The sequence below is a fragment of the Eleutherodactylus coqui genome, chromosome 2, assembly GCF_035609145.1.
Source record: "Eleutherodactylus coqui strain aEleCoq1 chromosome 2, aEleCoq1.hap1, whole genome shotgun sequence".
Lineage (NCBI taxonomy): Eukaryota > Metazoa > Chordata > Amphibia > Anura > Eleutherodactylidae > Eleutherodactylus > Eleutherodactylus coqui.
In genome coordinates this window covers 321,414,497-321,436,141 of record NC_089838.1, presented here as the reverse complement: position 1 = coordinate 321,436,141, position 21,645 = coordinate 321,414,497, and the positions used below count along the sequence as shown (strand labels likewise).

General features: G+C 47.5%; 30 non-coding genes across 30 annotated transcripts; all 30 read left to right on the top strand.

Moving 5' to 3' along the window:
* Window positions 1–312: 312 nt before the first annotated feature.
* TRNAI-AAU (transfer RNA isoleucine (anticodon AAU)) lies at window positions 313–387 on the top strand. The gene has a single exon. It is a non-coding gene; the product is annotated as a tRNA-Ile (tRNA).
* Window positions 388–711: 324 nt separating this feature from the next.
* On the top strand, window positions 712–786 carry TRNAI-AAU (transfer RNA isoleucine (anticodon AAU)). Its single transcript has one exon. It is a non-coding gene; the product is annotated as a tRNA-Ile (tRNA).
* A 324-nt stretch (window positions 787–1,110) lies between these two features.
* TRNAI-AAU (transfer RNA isoleucine (anticodon AAU)) lies at window positions 1,111–1,185 on the top strand. Its single transcript has one exon. It is a non-coding gene; the product is annotated as a tRNA-Ile (tRNA).
* Window positions 1,186–1,509: 324 nt separating this feature from the next.
* On the top strand, window positions 1,510–1,584 carry TRNAI-AAU (transfer RNA isoleucine (anticodon AAU)). The gene has a single exon. It is a non-coding gene; the product is annotated as a tRNA-Ile (tRNA).
* Window positions 1,585–2,295: 711 nt separating this feature from the next.
* On the top strand, window positions 2,296–2,370 carry TRNAI-AAU (transfer RNA isoleucine (anticodon AAU)). The gene has a single exon. It is a non-coding gene; the product is annotated as a tRNA-Ile (tRNA).
* Window positions 2,371–3,480: 1,110 nt separating this feature from the next.
* On the top strand, window positions 3,481–3,555 carry TRNAI-AAU (transfer RNA isoleucine (anticodon AAU)). Its single transcript has one exon. It is a non-coding gene; the product is annotated as a tRNA-Ile (tRNA).
* Window positions 3,556–5,427: 1,872 nt separating this feature from the next.
* On the top strand, window positions 5,428–5,502 carry TRNAI-AAU (transfer RNA isoleucine (anticodon AAU)). Its single transcript has one exon. It is a non-coding gene; the product is annotated as a tRNA-Ile (tRNA).
* Window positions 5,503–6,612: 1,110 nt separating this feature from the next.
* On the top strand, window positions 6,613–6,687 carry TRNAI-AAU (transfer RNA isoleucine (anticodon AAU)). The gene has a single exon. It is a non-coding gene; the product is annotated as a tRNA-Ile (tRNA).
* Window positions 6,688–8,559: 1,872 nt separating this feature from the next.
* On the top strand, window positions 8,560–8,634 carry TRNAI-AAU (transfer RNA isoleucine (anticodon AAU)). The gene has a single exon. It is a non-coding gene; the product is annotated as a tRNA-Ile (tRNA).
* Window positions 8,635–9,369: 735 nt separating this feature from the next.
* Window positions 9,370–9,444, top strand: TRNAI-AAU (transfer RNA isoleucine (anticodon AAU)). The gene has a single exon. It is a non-coding gene; the product is annotated as a tRNA-Ile (tRNA).
* An 887-nt stretch (window positions 9,445–10,331) lies between these two features.
* Window positions 10,332–10,406, top strand: TRNAI-AAU (transfer RNA isoleucine (anticodon AAU)). Its single transcript has one exon. It is a non-coding gene; the product is annotated as a tRNA-Ile (tRNA).
* A 312-nt stretch (window positions 10,407–10,718) lies between these two features.
* Window positions 10,719–10,793, top strand: TRNAI-AAU (transfer RNA isoleucine (anticodon AAU)). Its single transcript has one exon. It is a non-coding gene; the product is annotated as a tRNA-Ile (tRNA).
* Window positions 10,794–14,201: 3,408 nt separating this feature from the next.
* On the top strand, window positions 14,202–14,276 carry TRNAI-AAU (transfer RNA isoleucine (anticodon AAU)). The gene has a single exon. It is a non-coding gene; the product is annotated as a tRNA-Ile (tRNA).
* Window positions 14,277–14,588: 312 nt separating this feature from the next.
* TRNAI-AAU (transfer RNA isoleucine (anticodon AAU)) lies at window positions 14,589–14,663 on the top strand. Its single transcript has one exon. It is a non-coding gene; the product is annotated as a tRNA-Ile (tRNA).
* A 312-nt stretch (window positions 14,664–14,975) lies between these two features.
* TRNAV-AAC (transfer RNA valine (anticodon AAC)) lies at window positions 14,976–15,050 on the top strand. Its single transcript has one exon. It is a non-coding gene; the product is annotated as a tRNA-Val (tRNA).
* A 312-nt stretch (window positions 15,051–15,362) lies between these two features.
* On the top strand, window positions 15,363–15,437 carry TRNAI-AAU (transfer RNA isoleucine (anticodon AAU)). The gene has a single exon. It is a non-coding gene; the product is annotated as a tRNA-Ile (tRNA).
* A 312-nt stretch (window positions 15,438–15,749) lies between these two features.
* TRNAI-AAU (transfer RNA isoleucine (anticodon AAU)) lies at window positions 15,750–15,824 on the top strand. The gene has a single exon. It is a non-coding gene; the product is annotated as a tRNA-Ile (tRNA).
* Window positions 15,825–16,136: 312 nt separating this feature from the next.
* TRNAI-AAU (transfer RNA isoleucine (anticodon AAU)) lies at window positions 16,137–16,211 on the top strand. The gene has a single exon. It is a non-coding gene; the product is annotated as a tRNA-Ile (tRNA).
* Window positions 16,212–16,910: 699 nt separating this feature from the next.
* TRNAI-AAU (transfer RNA isoleucine (anticodon AAU)) lies at window positions 16,911–16,985 on the top strand. The gene has a single exon. It is a non-coding gene; the product is annotated as a tRNA-Ile (tRNA).
* A 312-nt stretch (window positions 16,986–17,297) lies between these two features.
* TRNAI-AAU (transfer RNA isoleucine (anticodon AAU)) lies at window positions 17,298–17,372 on the top strand. Its single transcript has one exon. It is a non-coding gene; the product is annotated as a tRNA-Ile (tRNA).
* A 312-nt stretch (window positions 17,373–17,684) lies between these two features.
* Window positions 17,685–17,759, top strand: TRNAI-AAU (transfer RNA isoleucine (anticodon AAU)). Its single transcript has one exon. It is a non-coding gene; the product is annotated as a tRNA-Ile (tRNA).
* Window positions 17,760–18,071: 312 nt separating this feature from the next.
* Window positions 18,072–18,146, top strand: TRNAI-AAU (transfer RNA isoleucine (anticodon AAU)). The gene has a single exon. It is a non-coding gene; the product is annotated as a tRNA-Ile (tRNA).
* A 312-nt stretch (window positions 18,147–18,458) lies between these two features.
* On the top strand, window positions 18,459–18,533 carry TRNAI-AAU (transfer RNA isoleucine (anticodon AAU)). Its single transcript has one exon. It is a non-coding gene; the product is annotated as a tRNA-Ile (tRNA).
* Window positions 18,534–18,845: 312 nt separating this feature from the next.
* TRNAI-AAU (transfer RNA isoleucine (anticodon AAU)) lies at window positions 18,846–18,920 on the top strand. Its single transcript has one exon. It is a non-coding gene; the product is annotated as a tRNA-Ile (tRNA).
* Window positions 18,921–19,232: 312 nt separating this feature from the next.
* TRNAI-AAU (transfer RNA isoleucine (anticodon AAU)) lies at window positions 19,233–19,307 on the top strand. Its single transcript has one exon. It is a non-coding gene; the product is annotated as a tRNA-Ile (tRNA).
* Window positions 19,308–19,619: 312 nt separating this feature from the next.
* On the top strand, window positions 19,620–19,694 carry TRNAI-AAU (transfer RNA isoleucine (anticodon AAU)). The gene has a single exon. It is a non-coding gene; the product is annotated as a tRNA-Ile (tRNA).
* Window positions 19,695–20,006: 312 nt separating this feature from the next.
* On the top strand, window positions 20,007–20,081 carry TRNAI-AAU (transfer RNA isoleucine (anticodon AAU)). The gene has a single exon. It is a non-coding gene; the product is annotated as a tRNA-Ile (tRNA).
* Window positions 20,082–20,393: 312 nt separating this feature from the next.
* TRNAI-AAU (transfer RNA isoleucine (anticodon AAU)) lies at window positions 20,394–20,468 on the top strand. Its single transcript has one exon. It is a non-coding gene; the product is annotated as a tRNA-Ile (tRNA).
* Window positions 20,469–20,780: 312 nt separating this feature from the next.
* On the top strand, window positions 20,781–20,855 carry TRNAI-AAU (transfer RNA isoleucine (anticodon AAU)). Its single transcript has one exon. It is a non-coding gene; the product is annotated as a tRNA-Ile (tRNA).
* Window positions 20,856–21,167: 312 nt separating this feature from the next.
* Window positions 21,168–21,242, top strand: TRNAI-AAU (transfer RNA isoleucine (anticodon AAU)). Its single transcript has one exon. It is a non-coding gene; the product is annotated as a tRNA-Ile (tRNA).
* The last annotated feature ends 403 nt before the right edge of the window (window positions 21,243–21,645 follow it).

Below are 21,645 nucleotides of genomic sequence, written 5' to 3'. Positions count from 1 at the left end.
GCTTATGTAGTGTCTGAAGAGCCGACAAGCTCTTCTTTGGAAAAGTTAGCAGCCTTTTTTCTTTTGAAAAGTGGAGCAATGAGGCATGTGGCTCAAAGAGGCAAAATGTGCCATTCTGCCTCATGGCGCATTAGCTCAGTTGGGTTAGAATGTGGTGCTAATAGCTCCAAGGCCACTGGCCACGTTCTCCAGTATCCAAAGAGCCGTCAAGTTGTCTTTTATCAAAGTTTGCAAGCTTTTTTGATGTAGAAAAGGGAGCAGTGATGCATGTGTATGTGGATCAAAGAGGCCAAGAACACAGGCACAAATCATGGCCTGTTAGCTCAGTTGGGTTAGAGCGTGGTGCTAATAACGCCAAGGTCGCGGGTTCGATCCCCGTACGGGCCAGCTTACGTAGTGTCTGAAGAGCCGACAAGCTCTTCTTTGGAAAAGTTAGCAGCCTTTTTTCTTTTGAAAAGTGGAGCAATGAGGCATGTGGCTCAAAGAGGCAAAATGTGCCATTCTGCCTCATGGCGCATTAGCTCAGTTGGGTTAGAATGTGGTGCTAATAGCTCCAAGGCCACTGGCCACGTTCTCCAGTATCCAAAGAGCCGTCAAGTTGTCTTTTATCAAAGTTTGCAAGCTTTTTTGATGTAGAAAAGGGAGCAGTGATGCATGTGTATGTGGATCAAAGAGGCCAAAAACACGGTCACAAACACAGGCACAAATCATGGCCGGTTAGCTCAGTTGGGTTAGAGCGTGGTGCTAATAACGCCAAGGTCACGGGTTCGATCCCCGTACGGGCCAGCTTACGTAGTGTCTGAAGAGCCGACAAGCTCTTCTTTGGAAAAGTTAGCAGCCTTTTTTCTTTTGAAAAGTGGAGCAATGAGGCATGTGGCTCAAAGAGGCAAAATGTGCCATTCTGCCTCATGGCGCATTAGCTCAGTTGGGTTAGAATGTGGTGCTAATAGCTCCAAGGCCACTGGCCACGTTCTCCAGTATCCAAAGAGCCGTCAAGTTGTCTTTTATCAAAGTTTGCAAGCTTTTTTGATGTAGAAAAGGGAGCAGTGATGCATGTGTATGTGGATCAAAGAGGCCAAAAACACGGTCACAAACACAGGCACAAATCATGGCCGGTTAGCTCAGTTGGGTTAGAGCGTGGTGCTAATAACGCCAAGGTCACGGGTTCGATCCCCGTACGGGCCAGCTTACGTAGTGTCTGAAGAGCCGACAAGCTCTTCTTTGGAAAAGTTAGCAGCCTTTTTTCTTTTGAAAAGTGGAGCAATGAGGCATGTGGCTCAAAGAGGCAAAATGTGCCATTCTGCCTCATGGCGCATTAGCTCAGTTGGGTTAGAATGTGGTGCTAATAGCTCCAAGGCCACTGGCCACGTTCTCCAGTATCCAAAGAGCCGTCAAGTTGTCTTTTATCAAAGTTTGCAAGCTTTTTTGATGTAGAAAAGGGAGCAGTGATGCATGTGTATGTGGATCAAAGAGGCCAAAAACACGGTCACAAACACAGTCACAAATCATGGCCGGTTAGCTCAGTTGGGTTAGAGCGTGGTGCTAATAACGCCAAGGTCGCGGGTTCGATCCCCGTACGGGCCAGCTTACGCAGTGTCTGAAGAGCCGACAAGCTCTTCTTTGGAAAAGTTAGCAGCCTTTTTTCTTTTGAAAAGTGGAGCAATGAGGCATGTGGCTCAAAGAGGCAAAATGTGCCATTCTGCCTCATGGCGCATTAGCTCAGTTGGGTTAGAATGTGGTGCTAATAGCTCCAAGGCCACTGGCCACGTTCTCCAGTATCCAAAGAGCCGTCAAGTTGTCTTTTATCAAAGTTTGCAAGCTTTTTTGATGTAGAAAAGGGAGCAGTGATGCATGTGTATGTGGATCAACGAGGCCAAAAACACAGGTACAAATCATGGCCGGTTAGCTCAGTTGGGTTAGAGCGTGGTGCTAATAACGCCAAGGTCGAGGGTTCGATCCCCGTACGGGCCAGCTTATGTAGTGTCTGAAGAGCCGACAAGCTCTTCTTTGGAAAAGTTAGCAGCCTTTTTTCCTTTGAAAATTGGAGCAATGAGGCATGTGGCTCAAAGAGGCAAAATGTGCCATTCTGCCTCATGGCGCATTAGCTCAGTTGGGTTAGAATGTGGTGCTAATAGCTCCAAGGCCACTGGCCACGTTCTCCAGTATCCAAAGAGCCGTCAAGTTGTCTTTTATCAAAGTTTGCAAGCTTTTTTGATGTAGAAAAGGGAGCAGTGATGCATGTGTATGTGGATCAAAGAGGCCAAAAACACGGTCACAAACACAGTCACAAATCATGGCCGGTTAGCTCAGTTGGGTTAGAGCGTGGTGCTAATAACGCCAAGGTCGCGGGTTCGATCCCCGTACGGGCCAGCTTACGCAGTGTCTGAAGAGCCGACAAGCTTTTCTTTGGAAAAGTTAGCAGCCTTTTTTCTTTTGAAAAGTGGAGCAATGAGGCATGTGGCTCAAAGAGGCAAAATGTGCCTTTCTGCCTCATGGCGCATTAGCTCAGTTGGGTTAGAATGTGGTGCTAATAGCTCCAAGGCCACTGGCCACGTTCTCCAGTATCCAAAGAGCCGTCAAGTTGTCTTTTATCAAAGTTTGCAAGCTTTTTTGATGTAGAAAAGGGAGCAGTGATGCATGTGTATGTGGATCAACGAGGCCAAAAACACAGGTACAAATCATGGCCGGTTAGCTCAGTTGGGTTAGAGCGTGGTGCTAATAACGCCAAGGTCGAGGGTTCGATCCCCATACGGGCCAGCTTATGTAGTGTCTGAAGAGCCGACAAGCTCTTCTTTGGAAAAGTTAGCAGCCTTTTTTCCTTTGAAAATTGGAGCAATGAGGCATGTGGCTCAAAGAGGCAAAATGTGCCATTCTGCCTCATGGCGCATTAGCTCAGTTGGGTTAGAATGTGGTGCTAATAGCTCCAAGGCCACTGGCCACGTTCTCCAGTATCCAAAGAGCCGTCAAGTTGTCTTTTATCAAAGTTTGCAAGCTTTTTTGATGTAGAAAAGGGAGCAGTGATGCATGTGTATGTGGATCAAAGAGGCCAAAAACACGGTCACAAACACAGTCACAAACAAAGTCACAAATCATGGCCGGTTAGCTCAGTTGGGTTAGAGCGTGGTGATAATAACGCCAAGGTCGCGGGTTCGATCCCCGTACGGGCCAGCTTACGTAGTGTCTGAAGAGCCGACAAGCTCTTCTTTGGAAAAGTTAGCAGCCTTTTTTGTTTTGAAAAGTGGAGCAATGAGGCATGTGGCTCAAAGAGGCAAAATGTGCCATTCTGCCTCATGGCGCATTAGCTCAGTTGGGTTAGAATGTGGTGCTAATAGCTCCAAGGCCACTGGCCACGTTCTCCAGTATCCAAAGAGCCGTCAAGTTGTCTTTTATCAAAGTTTGCAAGCTTTTTTGATGTAGAAAAGGGAGCAGTGATGCATGTGTATGTGGATCAAAGAGGCCAAAAACACAGGCACAAATCATGGCCGGTTAGCTCAGTTGGGTTAGAGCGTGGTGCTAATAACGCCAAGGTCGCGGGTTCGATCCCCGTATGGGCCAGCTTACGTAGTGTCTGAAGAGCCGACAAGCTCTTCTTTGGAAAAGTTAGCAGCCTTTTTTCTTTTGAAAAGTGGAGCAATGAGGCATGTGGCTCAAAGAGGCAAAATGTGCCATTCTGCCTCATGGCGCATTAGCTCAGTTGGGTTAGAATGTGGTGCTAATAGCTCCAAGGCCACTGGCCACGTTCTCCAGTATCCAAAGAGCCGTCAAGTTGTCTTTTATCAAAGTTTGCAAGCTTTTTTGATGTAGAAAAGGGAGCAGTGATGCATGTGTATGTGGATCAAAGAGGCCAAAAACACAGGCACAAATCATGGCCGGTTAGCTCAGTTGGGTTAGAGCGTGGTGCTAATAACGCCAAGGTCGTGGGTTCGATACCCGTATGGGCCAGCTTATGTAGTGTCTGAAGAGCCGACAAGCTCTTCTTTGGAAAAGTTAGCAGCCTTTTTTCTTTTGAAAAGTGGAGCAATGAGGCATGTGGCTCAAAGAGGCAAAATGTGCCATTCTGCCTCATGGCGCATTAGCTCAGTTGGGTTAGAATGTGGTGCTAATAGCTCCAAGGCCACTGGCCACGTTCTCCAGTATCCAAAGAGCCGTCCAGTTGTCTTTTATCAAAGTTTGCAAGCTTTTTTGATGTAGAAAAGGGAGCAGTGATGCATGTGTATGTGGATCAAAGAGGCCAAAAACACAGGCACAAATCATGGCCGGTTAGCTCAGTTGGGTTAGAGCGTGGTGCTAATAACGCCAAAGTCACGGGTTCGATCCCCGTACGGGCCAGCTTACGTAGTGTCTGAAGAGCCGACAAGCTCTTCTTTGGAAAAGTTAGCAGCCTTTTTTCTTTTGAAAAGTGGAGCAATGAGGCATGTGGCTCAAAGAGGCAAAATGTGCCATTCTGCCTCATGGCGCATTAGCTCAGTTGGGTTAGAATGTGGTGCTAATAGCTCCAAGGCCACTGGCCACGTTCTCCAGTATCCAAAGAGCCGTCCAGTTGTCTTTTATCAAAGTTTGCAAGCTTTTTTGATGTAGAAAAGGGAGCAGTGATGCATGTGTATGTGGATCAAAGAGGCCAAAAACACAGGCACAGATCATGGCCGGTTAGCTCAGTTGGGTTAGAGTGTGGTGCTAATAACGCCAAGGTCGCGGGTTCGATCCCCGTATGGGCCAGCTTACGTAGTGTCTGAAGAGCCGACAAGCTGTTCTTTGGAAAAGTTAGCAGCCTTTTTTCTTTTGAAAAGTGGAGCAATGAGGCATGTGGCTCAAAGAGGCAAAATGTGCCATTCTGCCTCATGGCGCATTAGCTCAGTTGGGTTAGAATGTGGTGCTAATAGCTCCAAGGCCACTGGCCACGTTCTCCAGTATCCAAAGAGCCGTCCAGTTGTCTTTTATCAAAGTTTGCAAGCTTTTTTGATCTAGAAAAGGGAGCAGTGATGCATGTGTATGTGGATCAAAGAGGCCAAAAACACAGGCACAGATCATGGCCGGTTAGCTCAGTTGGGTTAGAGTGTGGTGCTAATAACGCCAAGGTCGCGGGTTCGATCCCCGTACGGGCCAGCTTACGTAGTGTCTGAAGAGCCGACAAGCTGTTCTTTGGAAAAGTTAGCAGCCTTTTTTCTTTTGAAAAGTGGAGCAATGAGGCATGTGGCTCAAAGAGGCAAAATGTGCCATTCTGCCTCATGGCGCATTAGCTCAGTTGGGTTAGAATGTGGTGCTAATAGCTCCAAGGCCACTGGCCACGTTCTCCAGTATCCAAAGAGCCGTCCAGTTGTCTTTTATCAAAGTTTGCAAGCTTTTTTGATCTAGAAAAGGGAGCAGTGATGCATGTGTATGTGGATCAAAGAGGCCAAAAACACGGTCACAAACACAGTCACAAATCATGGCCGGTTAGCTCAGTTGGGTTAGAGCGTGGTGCTAATAACGCCAAGGTCGCGGGTTCGATCCCCGTACGGGCCAGCTTACGCAGTGTCCTAAGAGCCGACAAGCTCTTCTTTGGAAAAGTTAGCAGCCTTTTTTCTTTTGAAAAGTGGAGCAATGAGGCATGTGGCTCAAAGAGGCAAAATGTGCCATTCTGCCTCATGGCGCATTAGCTCAGTTGGGTTAGAATGTGGTGCTAATAGCTCCAAGGCCACTGGCCACGTTCTCCAGTATCCAAAGAGCCGTCAAGTTGTCTTTTATCAAAGTTTGCAAGCTTTTTTGATGTAGAAAAGGGAGCAGTGATGCATGTGTATGTGGATCAAAGAGGCCAAAAACACGGTCACAAACACAGTCACAAACAAAGTCACAAATCATGGCCGGTTAGCTCAGTTGGGTTAGAGCGTGGTGATAATAACGCCAAGGTCGCGGGTTCGATCCCCGTACGGGCCAGCTTACGTAGTGTTTGAAGAGCCGACAAGCTCTTCTTTGGAAAAGTTAGCAGCCTTTTTTCTTTTGAAAAGTGGAGCAATGAGGCATGTGGCTCAAAGAGGCAAAATGTGCCATTCTGCCTCATGGCGCATTAGCTCAGTTGGGTTAGAATGTGGTGCTAATAGCTCCAAGGCCACTGGCCACGTTCTCCAGTATCCAAAGAGCCGTCAAGTTGTCTTTTATCAAAGTTTGCAAGCTTTTTTGATGTAGAAAAGGGAGCAGTGATGCATGTGTATGTGGATCAAAGAGGCCAAAAACACAGTCACAAATAATGGCTGGTTAGCTCAGTTGGGTTACAGCGTGGTGCTAATAACGCCAAGGTCGCGGGTTCGATCCCCGTACGGGCCAGCTTACGTAGTGTCTGAAGAGCCGACAAGCTCTTCTTTGGAAAAGTTAGCAGCCTTTTTTGTTTTGAAAAGTGGAGCAATGAGGCATGTGGCTCAAAGAGGCAAAATGTGCCATTCTGCCTCATGGCGCATTAGCTCAGTTGGGTTAGAATGTGGTGCTAATAGCTCCAAGGCCACTGGCCACGTTCTCCAGTATCCAAAGAGCCGTCAAGTTGTCTTTTATCAAAGTTTGCAAGCTTTTTTGATGTAGAAAAGGGAGCAGTGATGCATGTGTATGTGGATCAAAGAGGCCAAAAACACAGGCACAAATCATGGCCGGTTAGCTCAGTTGGGTTAGAGCGTGGTGCTAATAACGCCAAGGTCGCGGGTTCGATCCCCGTATGGGCCAGCTTACGTAGTGTCTGAAGAGCCGACAAGCTCTTCTTTGGAAAAGTTAGCAGCCTTTTTTCTTTTGAAAAGTGGAGCAATGAGGCATGTGGCTCAAAGAGGCAAAATGTGCCATTCTGCCTCATGGCGCATTAGCTCAGTTGGGTTAGAATGTGGTGCTAATAGCTCCAAGGCCACTGGCCACGTTCTCCAGTATCCAAAGAGCCGTCAAGTTGTCTTTTATCAAAGTTTGCAAGCTTTTTTGATGTAGAAAAGGGAGCAGTGATGCATGTGTATGTGGATCAAAGAGGCCAAAAACACAGGCACAAATCATGGCCGGTTAGCTCAGTTGGGTTAGAGCGTGGTGCTAATAACGCCAAGGTCGTGGGTTCGATACCCGTATGGGCCAGCTTATGTAGTGTCTGAAGAGCCGACAAGCTCTTCTTTGGAAAAGTTAGCAGCCTTTTTTCTTTTGAAAAGTGGAGCAATGAGGCATGTGGCTCAAAGAGGCAAAATGTGCCATTCTGCCTCATGGCGCATTAGCTCAGTTGGGTTAGAATGTGGTGCTAATAGCTCCAAGGCCACTGGCCACGTTCTCCAGTATCCAAAGAGCCGTCCAGTTGTCTTTTATCAAAGTTTGCAAGCTTTTTTGATGTAGAAAAGGGAGCAGTGATGCATGTGTATGTGGATCAAAGAGGCCAAAAACACAGGCACAAATCATGGCCGGTTAGCTCAGTTGGGTTAGAGCGTGGTGCTAATAACGCCAAAGTCACGGGTTCGATCCCCGTACGGGCCAGCTTACGTAGTGTCTGAAGAGCCGACAAGCTCTTCTTTGGAAAAGTTAGCAGCCTTTTTTCTTTTGAAAAGTGGAGCAATGAGGCATGTGGCTCAAAGAGGCAAAATGTGCCATTCTGCCTCATGGCGCATTAGCTCAGTTGGGTTAGAATGTGGTGCTAATAGCTCCAAGGCCACTGGCCACGTTCTCCAGTATCCAAAGAGCCGTCCAGTTGTCTTTTATCAAAGTTTGCAAGCTTTTTTGATGTAGAAAAGGGAGCAGTGATGCATGTGTATGTGGATCAAAGAGGCCAAAAACACAGGCACAGATCATGGCCGGTTAGCTCAGTTGGGTTAGAGTGTGGTGCTAATAACGCCAAGGTCGCGGGTTCGATCCCCGTATGGGCCAGCTTACGTAGTGTCTGAAGAGCCGACAAGCTGTTCTTTGGAAAAGTTAGCAGCCTTTTTTCTTTTGAAAAGTGGAGCAATGAGGCATGTGGCTCAAAGAGGCAAAATGTGCCATTCTGCCTCATGGCGCATTAGCTCAGTTGGGTTAGAATGTGGTGCTAATAGCTCCAAGGCCACTGGCCACGTTCTCCAGTATCCAAAGAGCCGTCCAGTTGTCTTTTATCAAAGTTTGCAAGCTTTTTTGATCTAGAAAAGGGAGCAGTGATGCATGTGTATGTGGATCAAAGAGGCCAAAAACACAGGCACAGATCATGGCCGGTTAGCTCAGTTGGGTTAGAGTGTGGTGCTAATAACGCCAAGGTCGCGGGTTCGATCCCCGTACGGGCCAGCTTACGTAGTGTCTGAAGAGCCGACAAGCTGTTCTTTGGAAAAGTTAGCAGCCTTTTTTCTTTTGAAAAGTGGAGCAATGAGGCATGTGGCTCAAAGAGGCAAAATGTGCCATTCTGCCTCATGGCGCATTAGCTCAGTTGGGTTAGAATGTGGTGCTAATAGCTCCAAGGCCACTGGCCACGTTCTCCAGTATCCAAAGAGCCGTCCAGTTGTCTTTTATCAAAGTTTGCAAGCTTTTTTGATCTAGAAAAGGGAGCAGTGATGCATGTGTATGTGGATCAAAGAGGCCAAAAACACGGTCACAAACACAGTCACAAATCATGGCCGGTTAGCTCAGTTGGGTTAGAGCGTGGTGCTAATAACGCCAAGGTCGCGGGTTCGATCCCCGTACGGGCCAGCTTACGCAGTGTCTGAAGAGCCGACAAGCTCTTCTTTGGAAAAGTTAGCAGCCTTTTTTCTTTTGAAAAGTGGAGCAATGAGGCATGTGGCTCAAAGAGGCAAAATGTGCCATTCTGCCTCATGGCGCATTAGCTCAGTTGGGTTAGAATGTGGTGCTAATAGCTCCAAGGCCACTGGCCACGTTCTCCAGTATCCAAAGAGCCGTCAAGTTGTCTTTTATCAAAGTTTGCAAGCTTTTTTGATGTAGAAAAGGGAGCAGTGATGCATGTGTATGTGGATCAAAGAGGCCAAAAACACGGTCACAAACACAGTCACAAACAAAGTCACAAATCATGGCCGGTTAGCTCAGTTGGGTTAGAGCGTGGTGATAATAACGCCAAGGTCGCGGGTTCGATCCCCGTACGGGCCAGCTTACGTAGTGTCTGAAGAGCCGACAAGCTCTTCTTTGGAAAAGTTAGCAGCCTTTTTTCTTTTGAAAAGTGGAGCAATGAGGCATGTGGCTCAAAGAGGCAAAATGTGCCATTCTGCCTCATGGCGCATTAGCTCAGTTGGGTTAGAATGTGGTGCTAATAGCTCCAAGGCCACTGGCCACGTTCTCCAGTATCCAAAGAGCCGTCAAGTTGTCTTTTATCAAAGTTTGCAAGCTTTTTTGATGTAGAAAAGGGAGCAGTGATGCATGTGTATGTGGATCAAAGAGGCCAAAAACACGGTCACAAACACAGTCACAAATCATGGCCGGTTAGCTCAGTTGGGTTAGAGCGTGGTGCTAATAACGCCAAGGTCGCGGGTTCGATCCCCGTACGGGCCAGCTTACGCAGTGTCTGAAGAGCCGACAAGCTCTTCTTTGGAAAAGTTAGCAGCCTTTTTTCTTTTGAAAAGTGGAGCAATGAGGCATGTGGCTCAAAGAGGCAAAATGTGCCTTTCTGCCTCATGGCGCATTAGCTCAGTTGGGTTAGAATGTGGTGCTAATAGCTCCAAGGCCACTGGCCACGTTCTCCAGTATCCAAAGAGCCGTCAAGTTGTCTTTTATCAAAGTTTGCAAGCTTTTTTGATGTAGAAAAGGGAGCAGTGATGCATGTGTATGTGGATCAACGAGGCCGAAAACACAGGTACAAATCATGGCCGGTTAGCTCAGTTGGGTTAGAGCGTGGTGCTAATAACGCCAAGGTCGAGGGTTCGATCCCCATACGGGCCAGCTTACGTAGTGTCTGAAGAGCCGACAAGCTCTTCTTTGGAAAAGTTAGCAGCCTTTTTTCTTTTGAAAAGTGGAGCAATGAGGCATGTGGCTCAAAGAGGCAAAATGTGCCATTCTGCCTCATGGCGCATTAGCTCAGTTGGGTTAGAATGTGGTGCTAATAGCTCCAAGTTCACTGGCCACGTTCTCCAGTATCCAAAGAGCCGTCAAGTTGTCTTTTATCAAAGTTTGCAAGCTTTTTTGATGAAGAAAAGGGAGCAGTGATGCATGTGTATGTGGATCAAATAGGCCAAAAACACAGGCGCAAATCATGGCCGGTTAGCTCAGTTGGGTTAGAATGTGGTGCTAATAGCTCCAAGGCCACTGGCCACGTTCTCCAGTATCCAAAGAGCCGTCAAGTTGTCTTTTATCAAAGTTTGCAAGCTTTTTTGATGTAGAAAAGGGAGCAGTGATGCATGTGTATGTGGATCAAAGAGGCCAAAAACACAGGCACAAATCATGGCCGGTTAGCTCAGTTGGGTTAGAGCGTGGTGCTAATAACGCCAAGGTCGCGGGTTCGATCCCCGTACGGGCCAGCTTACGTAGTGTTTGAAGAGCCGACAAGCTCTTCTTTGGAAAAGTTAGCAGCCTTTTTTCTTTTGAAAAGTGGAGCAATGAGGCATGTGGCTCAAAGAGGCAAAATGTGCCATTCTGCCTCATGGCGCATTAGCTCAGTTGGGTTAGAATGTGGTGCTAATAGCTCCAAGGCCACTGGCCACGTTCTCCAGTATCCAAAGAGCCGTCAAGTTGTCTTTTATCAAAGTTTGCAAGCTTTTTTGATGTAGAAAAGGGAGCAGTGATGCATGTGTATGTGGATCAAAGAGGCCAAAAACACAGTCACAAATAATGGCTGGTTAGCTCAGTTGGGTTAGAGCGTGGTGCTAATAACGCCAAGGTCGCGGGTTCGATCCCCGTACGGGCCAGCTTACGTAGTGTCTGAAGAGCCGACAAGCTCTTCTTTGGAAAAGTTAGCAGCCTTTTTTGTTTTGAAAAGTAGAGCAATGAGGCATGTGGCTCAAAGAGGCAAAATGTGCCATTCTGCCTCATGGCGCATTAGCTCAGTTGGGTTAGAATGTGGTGCTAATAGCTCCAAGGCCACTGGCCACGTTCTCCAGTATCCAAAGAGCCGTCAAGTTGTCTTTTATCAAAGTTTGCAAGCTTTTTTGATGTAGAAAAGGGAGCAGTGATGCATGTGTATGTGGATCAAAGAGGCCAAAAACACAGGCACAAATCATGGGCGGTTAGCTCAGTTGGGTTAGAGCGTGGTGCTAATAACGCCAAGGTCGCGGGTTCGATCCCCGTATGGGCCAGCTTACGTAGTGTCTGAAGAGCCGACAAGCTCTTCTTTGGAAAAGTTAGCAGCCTTTTTTCTTTTGAAAAGTGGAGCAATGAGGCATGTGGCTCAAAGAGGCAAAATGTGCCATTCTGCCTCATGGCGCATTAGCTCAGTTGGGTTAGAATGTGGTGCTAATAGCTCCAAGGCCACTGGCCACGTTCTCCAGTATCCAAAGAGCCGTCAAGTTGTCTTTTATCAAAGTTTGCAAGCTTTTTTGATGTAGAAAAGGGAGCAGTGATGCATGTGTATGTGGATCAAAGAGGCCAAAAACACAGGCACAAATCATGGCCGGTTAGCTCAGTTGGGTTAGAGCGTGGTGCTAATAACGCCAAGGTCGTGGGTTCGATACCCGTATGGGCCAGCTTATGTAGTGTCTGAAGAGCCGACAAGCTCTTCTTTGGAAAAGTTAGCAGCCTTTTTTCTTTTGAAAAGTGGAGCAATGAGGCATGTGGCTCAAAGAGGCAAAATGTGCCATTCTGCCTCATGGCGCATTAGCTCAGTTGGGTTAGAATGTGGTGCTAATAGCTCCAAGGCCACTGGCCACGTTCTCCAGTATCCAAAGAGCCGTCCAGTTGTCTTTTATCAAAGTTTGCAAGCTTTTTTGATGTAGAAAAGGGAGCAGTGATGCATGTGTATGTGGATCAAAGAGGCCAAAAACACAGGCACAAATCATGGCCGGTTAGCTCAGTTGGGTTAGAGCGTGGTGCTAATAACGCCAAAGTCACGGGTTCGATCCCCGTACGGGCCAGCTTACGTAGTGTCTGAAGAGCCGACAAGCTCTTCTTTGGAAAAGTTAGCAGCCTTTTTTCTTTTGAAAAGTGGAGCAATGAGGCATGTGGCTCAAAGAGGCAAAATGTGCCATTCTGCCTCATGGCGCATTAGCTCAGTTGGGTTAGAATGTGGTGCTAATAGCTCCAAGGCCACTGGCCACGTTCTCCAGTATCCAAAGAGCCGTCCAGTTGTCTTTTATCAAAGTTTGCAAGCTTTTTTGATGTAGAAAAGGGAGCAGTGATGCATGTGTATGTGGATCAAAGAGGCCAAAAACACAGGCACAGATCATGGCCGGTTAGCTCAGTTGGGTTAGAGTGTGGTGCTAATAACGCCAAGGTCGCGGGTTCGATCCCCGTACGGGCCAGCTTACGTAGTGTCTGAAGAGCCGACAAGCTGTTCTTTGGAAAAGTTAGCAGCCTTTTTTCTTTTGAAAAGTGGAGCAATGAGGCATGTGGCTCAAAGAGGCAAAATGTGCCATTCTGCCTCATGGCGCATTAGCTCAGTTGGGTTAGAATGTGGTGCTAATAGCTCCAAGGCCACTGGCCACGTTCTCCAGTATCCAAAGAGCCGTCCAGTTGTCTTTTATCAAAGTTTGCAAGCTTTTTTGATGTAGAAAAGGGAGCAGTGATGCATGTGTATGTGGATCAAAGAGGCCAAAAACACAGGCACAAATCATGGCCGGTTAGCTCAGTTGGGTTAGAGCGTGGTGCTAATAACGCCAAGGTAGCGGGTTCGATCCCCGTACGGGCCAGCTTACGTAGTGTCTGAAGAGCCGACAAGCTCTTCTTTGGAAAAGTTAGCAGCCTTTTTTCTTTTGAAAAGTGGAGCAATGAGGCATGTGGCTCAAAGAGGCAAAATGTGCCATTCTGCCTCATGGCGCATTAGCTCAGTTGGGTTAGAATGTGGTGCTAATAGCTCCAAGGCCACTGGCCACGTTCTCCAGTATCCAAAGAGCCGTCCAGTTGTCTTTTATCAAAGTTTGCAAGCTTTTTTGATGTAGAAAAGGGAGCAGTGATGCATGTGTATGTGGATCAAAGAGGCCAAAAACACAGGCACAGATCATGGCCGGTTAGCTCAGTTGGGTTAGAGTGTGGTGCTAATAACGCCAAGGTCGCGGGTTCGATCCCCGTACGGGCCAGCTTACGTAGTGTCTGAAGAGCCGACAAGCTCTTCTTTGGAAAAGTTAGCAGCCTTTTTTCTTTTGAAAAGTGGAGCAATGAGGCATGTGGCTCAAAGAGGCAAAATGTGCCATTCTGCCTCATGGCGCATTAGCTCAGTTGGGTTAGAATGTGGTGCTAATAGCTCCAAGGCCACTGGCCACGTTCTCCAGTATCCAAAGAGCCGTCCAGTTGTCTTTTATCAAAGTTTGCAAGCTTTTTTGATGTAGAAAAGGGAGCAGTGATGCATGTGTATGTGGATCAAAGAGGCCAAAAACACAGGCACAAATCATGGCCGGTTAGCTCAGTTGGGTTAGAGCGTGGTGCTAATAACGCCAAGGTAGCGGGTTCGATCCCCGTACGGGCCAGCTTACGTAGTGTCTGAAGAGCCGACAAGCTCTTCTTTGGAAAAGTTAGCAGCCTTTTTTCTTTTGAAAAGTGGAGCAATGAGGCATGTGGCTCAAAGAGGCAAAATGTGCCATTCTGCCTCATGGCGCATTAGCTCAGTTGGGTTAGAATGTGGTGCTAATAGCTCCAAGGCCACTGGCCACGTTCTCCAGTATCCAAAGAGCCGTCAAGTTGTCTTTTATCAAAGTTTGCAAGCTTTTTTGATGTAGAAAAGGGAGCAGTGATGCATGTGTATGTGGATCAAAGAGGCCAAAAACACAGGCACAAATCTTGGCCGGTTAGCTCAGTTGGGTTAGAGCGTGGTGCTAATAACGCTAAGGTCGCGGGTTCGATCCCCGTACGGGCCAGCTTACGTAGTGTCTGAAGAGCCGACAAGCTCTTCTTTGGAAAAGTTAGCAGCCTTTCTTCTTTTGAAAAGTGGAGCAATGAGGCATGTGGCTCAAAGAGGCAAAATGTGCCATTCTGCCTCATGGCGCATTAGCTCAGTTGGGTTAGAATGTGGTGCTAATAGCTCCAAGGCCACTGGCCACGTTCTCCAGTATCCAAAGAGCCGTCAAGTTGTCTTTTATCAAAGTTTGCAAGCTTTTTTGATGTAGAAAAGGGAGCAGTGATGCATGTGTATGTGGATCAAAGAGGCCAAAAACACAGGCACAAATCATGGCCGGTTAGCTCAGTTGGGTTAGAGCGTGGTGCTAATAACGCCAAGGTCGCGGGTTCGATCCCCGTACGGGCCAGCTTACGTAGTGTCTGAAGAGCCGACAAGCTCTTCTTTGGAAAAGTTAGCAGCCTTTTTTCTTTTGAAAAGTGGAGCAATGAGGCATGTGGCTCAAAGAGGCAAAATGTGCCATTCTGCCTCATGGCGCATTAGCTCAGTTGGGTTAGAATGTGGTGCTAATAGCTCCAAGGCCACTGGCCACGTTCTCCAGTATCCAAAGAGCCGTCAAGTTGTCTTTTATCAAAGTTTGCAAGCTTTTTTGATGTAGAAAAGGGAGCAGTGATGCATGTGTATGTGGATCAAAGAGGCCAAAAACACAGGCACAAATCTTGGCCGGTTAGCTCAGTTGGGTTAGAGCGTGGTGCTAATAACGCCAAGGTCGCGGGTTCGATCCCCGTACGGGCCAGCTTACGTAGTGTCTGAAGAGCCGACAAGCTCTTCTTTGGAAAAGTTAGCAGCCTTTCTTCTTTTGAAAAGTGGAGCAATGAGGCATGTGGCTCAAAGAGGCAAAATGTGCCATTCTGCCTCATGGCGCATTAGCTCAGTTGGGTTAGAATGTGGTGCTAATAGCTCCAAGGCCACTGGCCACGTTCTCCAGTATCCAAAGAGCCGTCAAGTTGTCTTTTATTAAAGTTTGCAAGCTTTTTTGATGTAGAAAAGGGAGCAGTGATGCATGTGTATGTGGATCAAAGAGGCCAAAAACACAGGCACAAATCTTGGCCGGTTAGCTCAGTTGGGTTAGAGCGTGGTGCTAACAACGCCAAGGTCGCGGGTTCGATCCCCGTACGGGCCAGCTTACGTAGTGTCTGAAGAGCCGACAAGCTCTTCTTTGGAAAAGTTAGCAGCCTTTTTTCTTTTGAAAAGTGGAGCAATGAGGCATGTGGCTCAAAGAGGCAAAATGTGCCATTCTGCCTCATGGCGCATTAGCTCAGTTGGGTTAGAATGTGGTGCTAATAGCTCCAAGGCCACTGGCCACGTTCTCCAGTATCCAAAGAGCCGTCAAGTTGTCTTTTATCAAAGTTTGCAAGCTTTTTTGATGTAGAAAAGGGAGCAGTGATGCATGTGTATGTGGATCAAAGAGGCCAAAAACACAGGCACAAATCATGGCCGGTTAGCTCAGTTGGGTTAGAGCGTGGTGCTAATAACGCCAAGGTCGCGGGTTCGATCCCCGTACGGGCCAGCTTACGTAGTGTCTGAAGAGCCGACAAGCTCTTCTTTGGAAAAGTTAGCAGCCTTTTTTCTTTTGAAAAGTGGAGCAATGAGGCATGTGGCTCAAAGAGGCAAAATGTGCCATTCTGCCTCATGGCGCATTAGCTCAGTTGGGTTAGAATGTGGTGCTAATAGCTCCAAGGCAACTGGCCACGTTCTCCAGTATCCAAAGAGCCGTCAAGTTGTCTTTTATCAAAGTTTGCAAGCTTTTTTGATGTAGAAAAGGGAGCAGTGATGCATGTGTATGTGGATCAAAGAGGCCAAAAACACAGGCACAAATCATGGCCGGTTAGCTCAGTTGGGTTAGAGCGTGGTGCTAATAACGCCAAGGTCGCGGGTTCGATCCCCGTACGGGCCAGCTTACGTAGTGTCTGAAGAGCCGACAAGCTCTTCTTTGGAAAAGTTAGCAGCCTTTTTTCTTTTGAAAAGTGGAGCAATGAGGCATGTGGCTCAAAGAGGCAAAATGTGCCATTCTGCCTCATGGCGCATTAGCTCAGTTGGGTTAGAATGTGGTGCTAATAGCTCCAAGGCCACTGGCCACGTTCTCCAGTATCCAAAGAGCCGTCAAGTTGTCTTTTATCAAAGTTTGCAAGCTTTTTTGATGTAGAAAAGGGAGCAGTGATGCATGTGTATGTGGATCAAAGAGGCCAAAAACACAGGCACAAATCATGGCCGGTTAGCTCAGTTGGGTTAGAGCGTGGTGCTAATAACGCCAAGGTCACGGGTTCGATCCCCGTACGGGCCAGCTTACGTAGTGTCTGAAGAGCCGACAAGCTCTTCTTTGGAAAAGTTAGCAGCCTTTTTTCTTTTGAAAAGTGGAGCAATGAGGCATGTGGCTCAAAGAGGCAAAATGTGCCATTCTGCCTCATGGCGCATTAGCTCAGTTGGGTTAGAATGTGGTGCTAATAGCTCCAAGGCAACTGGCCACGTTCTCCAGTATCCAAAGAGCCGTCAAGTTGTCTTTTATCAAAGTTTGCAAGCTTTTTTGATGTAGAAAAGGGAGCAGTGATGCATGTGTATGTGGATCAAAGAGGCCAAAAACACAGGCACAAATCATGGCCGGTTAGCTCAGTTGGGTTAGAGCGTGGTGCTAATAACGCCAAGGTCGCGGGTTCGATCCCTGTACGGGCCAGCTTACGTAGTGTCTGAAGAGCCGACAAGCTCTTCTTTGGAAAAGTTAGCAGCCTTTTTTCTTTTGAAAAGTGGAGCAATGAGGCATGTGGCTCAAAGAGGCAAAATGTGCCATTCTGCCTCATGGCGCATTAGCTCAGTTGGGTTAGAATGTGGTGCTAATAGCTCCAAGGCCACTGGCCACGTTCTCCAGTATCCAAAGAGCCGTCAAGTTGTCTTTTATCAAAGTTTGCAAGCTTTTTTGATGTAGAAAAGGGAGCAGTGATGCATGTGTATGTGGATCAAAGAGGCCAAAAACACAGGCACAAATCATGGCCGGTTAGCTCAGTTGGGTTAGAGCGTGGTGCTAATAACGCCAAGGTCGCGGGTTCGATCCCCGTACGGGCCAGCTTACGTAGTGTCTGAACAGCCGACAAGCTCTTCTTTGGAAAAGTTAGCAGCCTTTTTTCTTTTGAAAAGTGGAGCAATGAGGCATGTGGCTCAAAGAGGCAAAATGTGCCATTCTGCCTCATGGCGCATTAGCTCAGTTGGGTTAGAATGTGGTGCTAATAGCTCCAAGGCCACTGGCCACGTTCTCCAGTATCCAAAGAGCCGTCAAGTTGTCTTTTATCAAAGTTTGCAAGCTTTTTTGATGTAGAAAAGGGAGCAGTGATGCATGTGTATGTGGATCAAAGAGGCCAAAAACACAGGCACAAATCATGGCCGGTTAGCTCAGTTGGGTTAGAGCGTGGTGCTAATAACGCCAAGGTCGCGGGTTCGATCCCCGTACGGGCCAGCTTACGTAGTGTCTGAAGAGCCGACAAGCTCTTCTTTGGAAAAGTTAGCAGCCTTTTTTCTTTTGAAAAGTGGAGCAATGAGGCATGTGGCTCAAAGAGGCAAAATGTGCCATTCTGCCTCATGGCGCATTAGCTCAGTTGGGTTAGAATGTGGTGCTAATAGCTCCAAGTTCACTGGCCACGTTCTCCAGTATCCAAAGAGCCGTCAAGTTGTCTTTTATCAAAGTTTGCAAGCTTTTTTGATGTAGAAAAGGGAGCAGTGATGCATGTGTATGTGGATCAAAGAGGCCAAAAACACAGGCGCAAATCATGGCCGGTTAGCTCAGTTGGGTTAGAGCGTGGTGCTAATAACGCCAAGGTCACGGGTTCGATCCCCGTACGGGCCAGCTTACGTAGTGTCTGAAGAGCCGACAAGCTCTTCTTTGGAAAAGTTAGCAGCCTTTTTTCTTTTGAAAAGTGGAGCAATGAGGCATGTGGCTCAAAGAGGCAAAATGTGCCATTCTGCCTCATGGCGCATTAGCTCAGTTGGGTTAGAATGTGGTGCTAATAGCTCCAAGGCCACTGGCCACGTTCTCCAGTATCCAAAGAGCCGTCAAGTTGTCTTTTATCAAAGTTTGCAAGCTTTTTTGATGTAGAAAAGGGAGCAGTGATGCATGTGTATGTGGATCAAAGAGGCCAAAAACACAGGCACAAATCTTGGCTGGTTAGCTCAGTTGGGTTAGAGCGTGGTGCTAATAACGCCAAGGTCGCGGGTTCGATCCCCGTACGGGCCAGCTTACGTAGTGTCTGAAGAGCCGACAAGCTCTTCTTTGGAAAAGTTAGCAGCCTTTTTTCTTTTGAAAAGTGGAGCAATGAGGCATGTGGCTCAAAGAGGCAAAATGTGCCATTCTGCCTCATGGCGCATTAGCTCAGTTGGGTTAGAATGTGGTGCTAATAGCTCCAAGTTCACTGGCCACGTTCTCCAGTATCCAAAGAGCCGTCAAGTTGTCTTTTATCAAAGTTTGCAAGCTTTTTTGATGTAGAAAAGGGAGCAGTGATGCATGTGTATGTGGATCAAAGAGGCCAAAAACAAAGGCGCAAATCATGGCCGGTTAGCTCAGTTGGGTTAGAGCGTGGTGCTAATAACGCCAAGGTCACGGGTTCGATCCCCGTACGGGCCAGCTTACGTAGTGTCTGAAGAGCCGACAAGCTCTTCTTTGGAAAAGTTAGCAGCCTTTTTTCTTTTGAAAAGTGGAGCAATGAGGCATGTGGCTCAAAGAGGCAAAATGTGCCATTCTGCCTCATGGCGCATTAGCTCAGTTGGGTTAGAATGTGGTGCTAATAGCTCCAAGGCCACTGGCCACGTTCTCCAGTATCCAAAGAGCCGTCAAGTTGTCTTTTATCAAAGTTTGCAAGCTTTTTTGATGTAGAAAAGGGAGCAGTGATGCATGTGTATGTGGATCAAAGAGGCCAAAAACACAGGCACAAATCTTGGCTGGTTAGCTCAGTTGGGTTAGAGCGTGGTGCTAATAACGCCAAGGTCGCGGGTTCGATCCCCGTACGGGCCAGCTTACGTAGTGTCTGAAGAGCCGACAAGCTCTTCTTTGGAAAAGTTAGCAGCCTTTTTTCTTTTGAAAAGTGGAGCAATGAGGCATGTGGCTCAAAGAGGCAAAATGTGCCATTCTGCCTCATGGCGCATTAGCTCAGTTGGGTTAGAATGTGGTGCTAATAGCTCCAAGGCCACTGGCCACGTTCTCCAGTATCCAAAGAGCCGTCAAGTTGTCTTTTATCAAAGTTTGCAAGCTTTTTTGATGTAGAAAAGGGAGTAGTGATGCATGTGTATGTGGATCAAAGAGGCCAAAAACACAGGCACAAATCATGGCCGGTTAGCTCAGTTGGGTTAGAGCGTGGTGCTAATAACGCCAAGGTCGCGGGTTCGATCCCCGTACGGGCCAGCTTACGTAGCGTCTGAAGAGCCGACAAGCTCTTCTTTGGAAAAGTTAGCAGCCTTTTTTCTTTTGAAAAGTGGAGCAATGAGGCATGTGGCTCAAAGAGGCAAAATGTGCCATTCTGCCTCATGGCGCATTAGCTCAGTTGGGTTAGAATGTGGTGCTAATAGCTCCAAGGCCACTGGCCACGTTCTCCAGTATCCAAAGAGCCGTCAAGTTGTCTTTTATCAAAGTTTGCAAGCTTTTTTGATGTAGAAAAGGGAGCAGTGATGCATGTGTATGTGGATCAAAGAGGCCAAAAACACAGGCACAAATCATGGCCGGTTAGCTCAGTTGGGTTAGAGCGTGGTGCTAATAACGCCAAGGTCGCGGGTTCGATCCCCGTACGGGCCAGCTTACGTAGTGTCTGAAGAGCCGACAAGCTCTTCTTTGGAAAAGTTAGCAGCCTTTTTTCTTTTGAAAAGTGGAGCAATGAGGCATGTGGCTCAAAGAGGCAAAATGTGCCATTCTGCCTCATGGCGCATTAGCTCAGTTGGGTTAGAATGTGGTGCTAATAGCTCCAAGTTCACTGGCCACGTTCTCCAGTATCCAAAGAGCCGTCAAGTTGTCTTTTATCAAAGTTTGCAAGCTTTTTTGATGTAGAAAAGGGAGCAGTGATGCATGTGTATGTGGATCAAAGAGGCCAAAAACAAAGGCGCAAATCATGGCCGGTTAGCTCAGTTGGGTTAGAGCGTGGTGCTAATAACGCCAAGGTCACGGGTTCGATCCCCGTACGGGCCAGCTTACGTAGTGTCTGAAGAGCCGACAAGCTCTTCTTTGGAAAAGTTAGCAGCCTTTTTTCTTTTGAAAAGTGGAGCAATGAGGCATGTGGCTCAAAGAGGCAAAATGTGCCATTCTGCCTCATGGCGCATTAGCTCAGTTGGGTTAGAATGTGGTGCTAATAGCTCCAAGGCCACTGGCCACGTTCTCCAGTATCCAAAGAGCCGTCAAGTTGTCTTTTATCAAAGTTTGCAAGCTTTTTTGATGTAGAAAAGGGAGCAGTGATGCATGTGTATGTGGATCAAAGAGGCCAAAAACACAGGCACAAATCATGGCCGGTTAGCTCAGTTGGGTTAGAGCGTGGTGCTAATAACGCCAAGGTCACGGGTTCGATCCCCGTACGGGCCAGCTTACGTAGTGTTTGAAGAGCCGACAAGCTCTTCTTTGGAAAAGTTAGCAGCCTTTTTTCTTTTGAAAAGTGGAGCAATGAGGCATGTGGCTCAAAGAGGCAAAATGTGCCATTCTGCCTCATGGCGCATTAGCTCAGTTGGGTTAGAATGTGGTGCTAATAGCTCCAAGGCCACTGGCCACGTTCTCCAGTATCCAAAGAGCCGTCAAGTTGTCTTTTATCAAAGTTTGCAAGCTTTTTTGATGTAGAAAAGGGAGCAGTGATGCATGTGTATGTGGATCAAAGAGGCCAAAAACACAGGCACAAATCATGGCCGGTTAGCTCAGTTGGGTTAGAGCGTGGTGCTAATAACGCCAAGGTCGCGGGTTCGATCCCCGTACGGGCCAGCTTACGTAGTGTCTGAAGAGCCGACAAGCTCTTCTTTGGAAAAGTTAGCAGCCTTTTTTCTTTTGAAAAGTGGAGCAATGAGGCATGTGGCTCAAAGAGGCAAAATGTGCCATTCTGCCTCATGGCGCATTAGCTCAGTTGGGTTAGAATGTGGTGCTAATAGCTCCAAGGCCACTGGCCACGTTCTCCAGTATCCAAAGAGCCGTCAAGTTGTCTTTTATCAAAGTTTGCAAGCTTTTTTGATGTAGAAAAGGGAGCAGTGATGCATGTGTATGTGGATCAAAGAGGCCAAAAACACAGGCACAAATCATGGCCGGTTAGCTCAGTTGGGTTAGAGCGTGGTGCTAATAACGCCAAGGTCGCGGGTTCGATCCCCGTACGGGCCAGCTTACGTAGTGTCTGAAGAGCCGACAAGCTCTTCTTTGGAAAAGTTAGCAGCCTTTTTTCTTTTGAAAAGTGGAGCAATGAGGCATGTGGCTCAAAGAGGCAAAATGTGCCATTCTGCCTCATGGCGCATTAGCTCAGTTGGGTTAGAATGTGGTGCTAATAGCTCCAAGGCCACTGGCCACGTTCTCCAGTATCCAAAGAGCCGTCAAGTTGTCTTTTATCAAAGTTTGCAAGCTTTTTTGATGTAGAAAAGGGAGCAGTGATGCATGTGTATGTGGATCAAAGAGGCCAAAAACACAGGCACAAATCATGGCCGGTTAGCTCAGTTGGGTTAGAGTGTGGTGCTAATAACGCCAAGGTCGCGGGTTCGATCCCCGTACAGGCCAGCTTACGTAGTGTCTG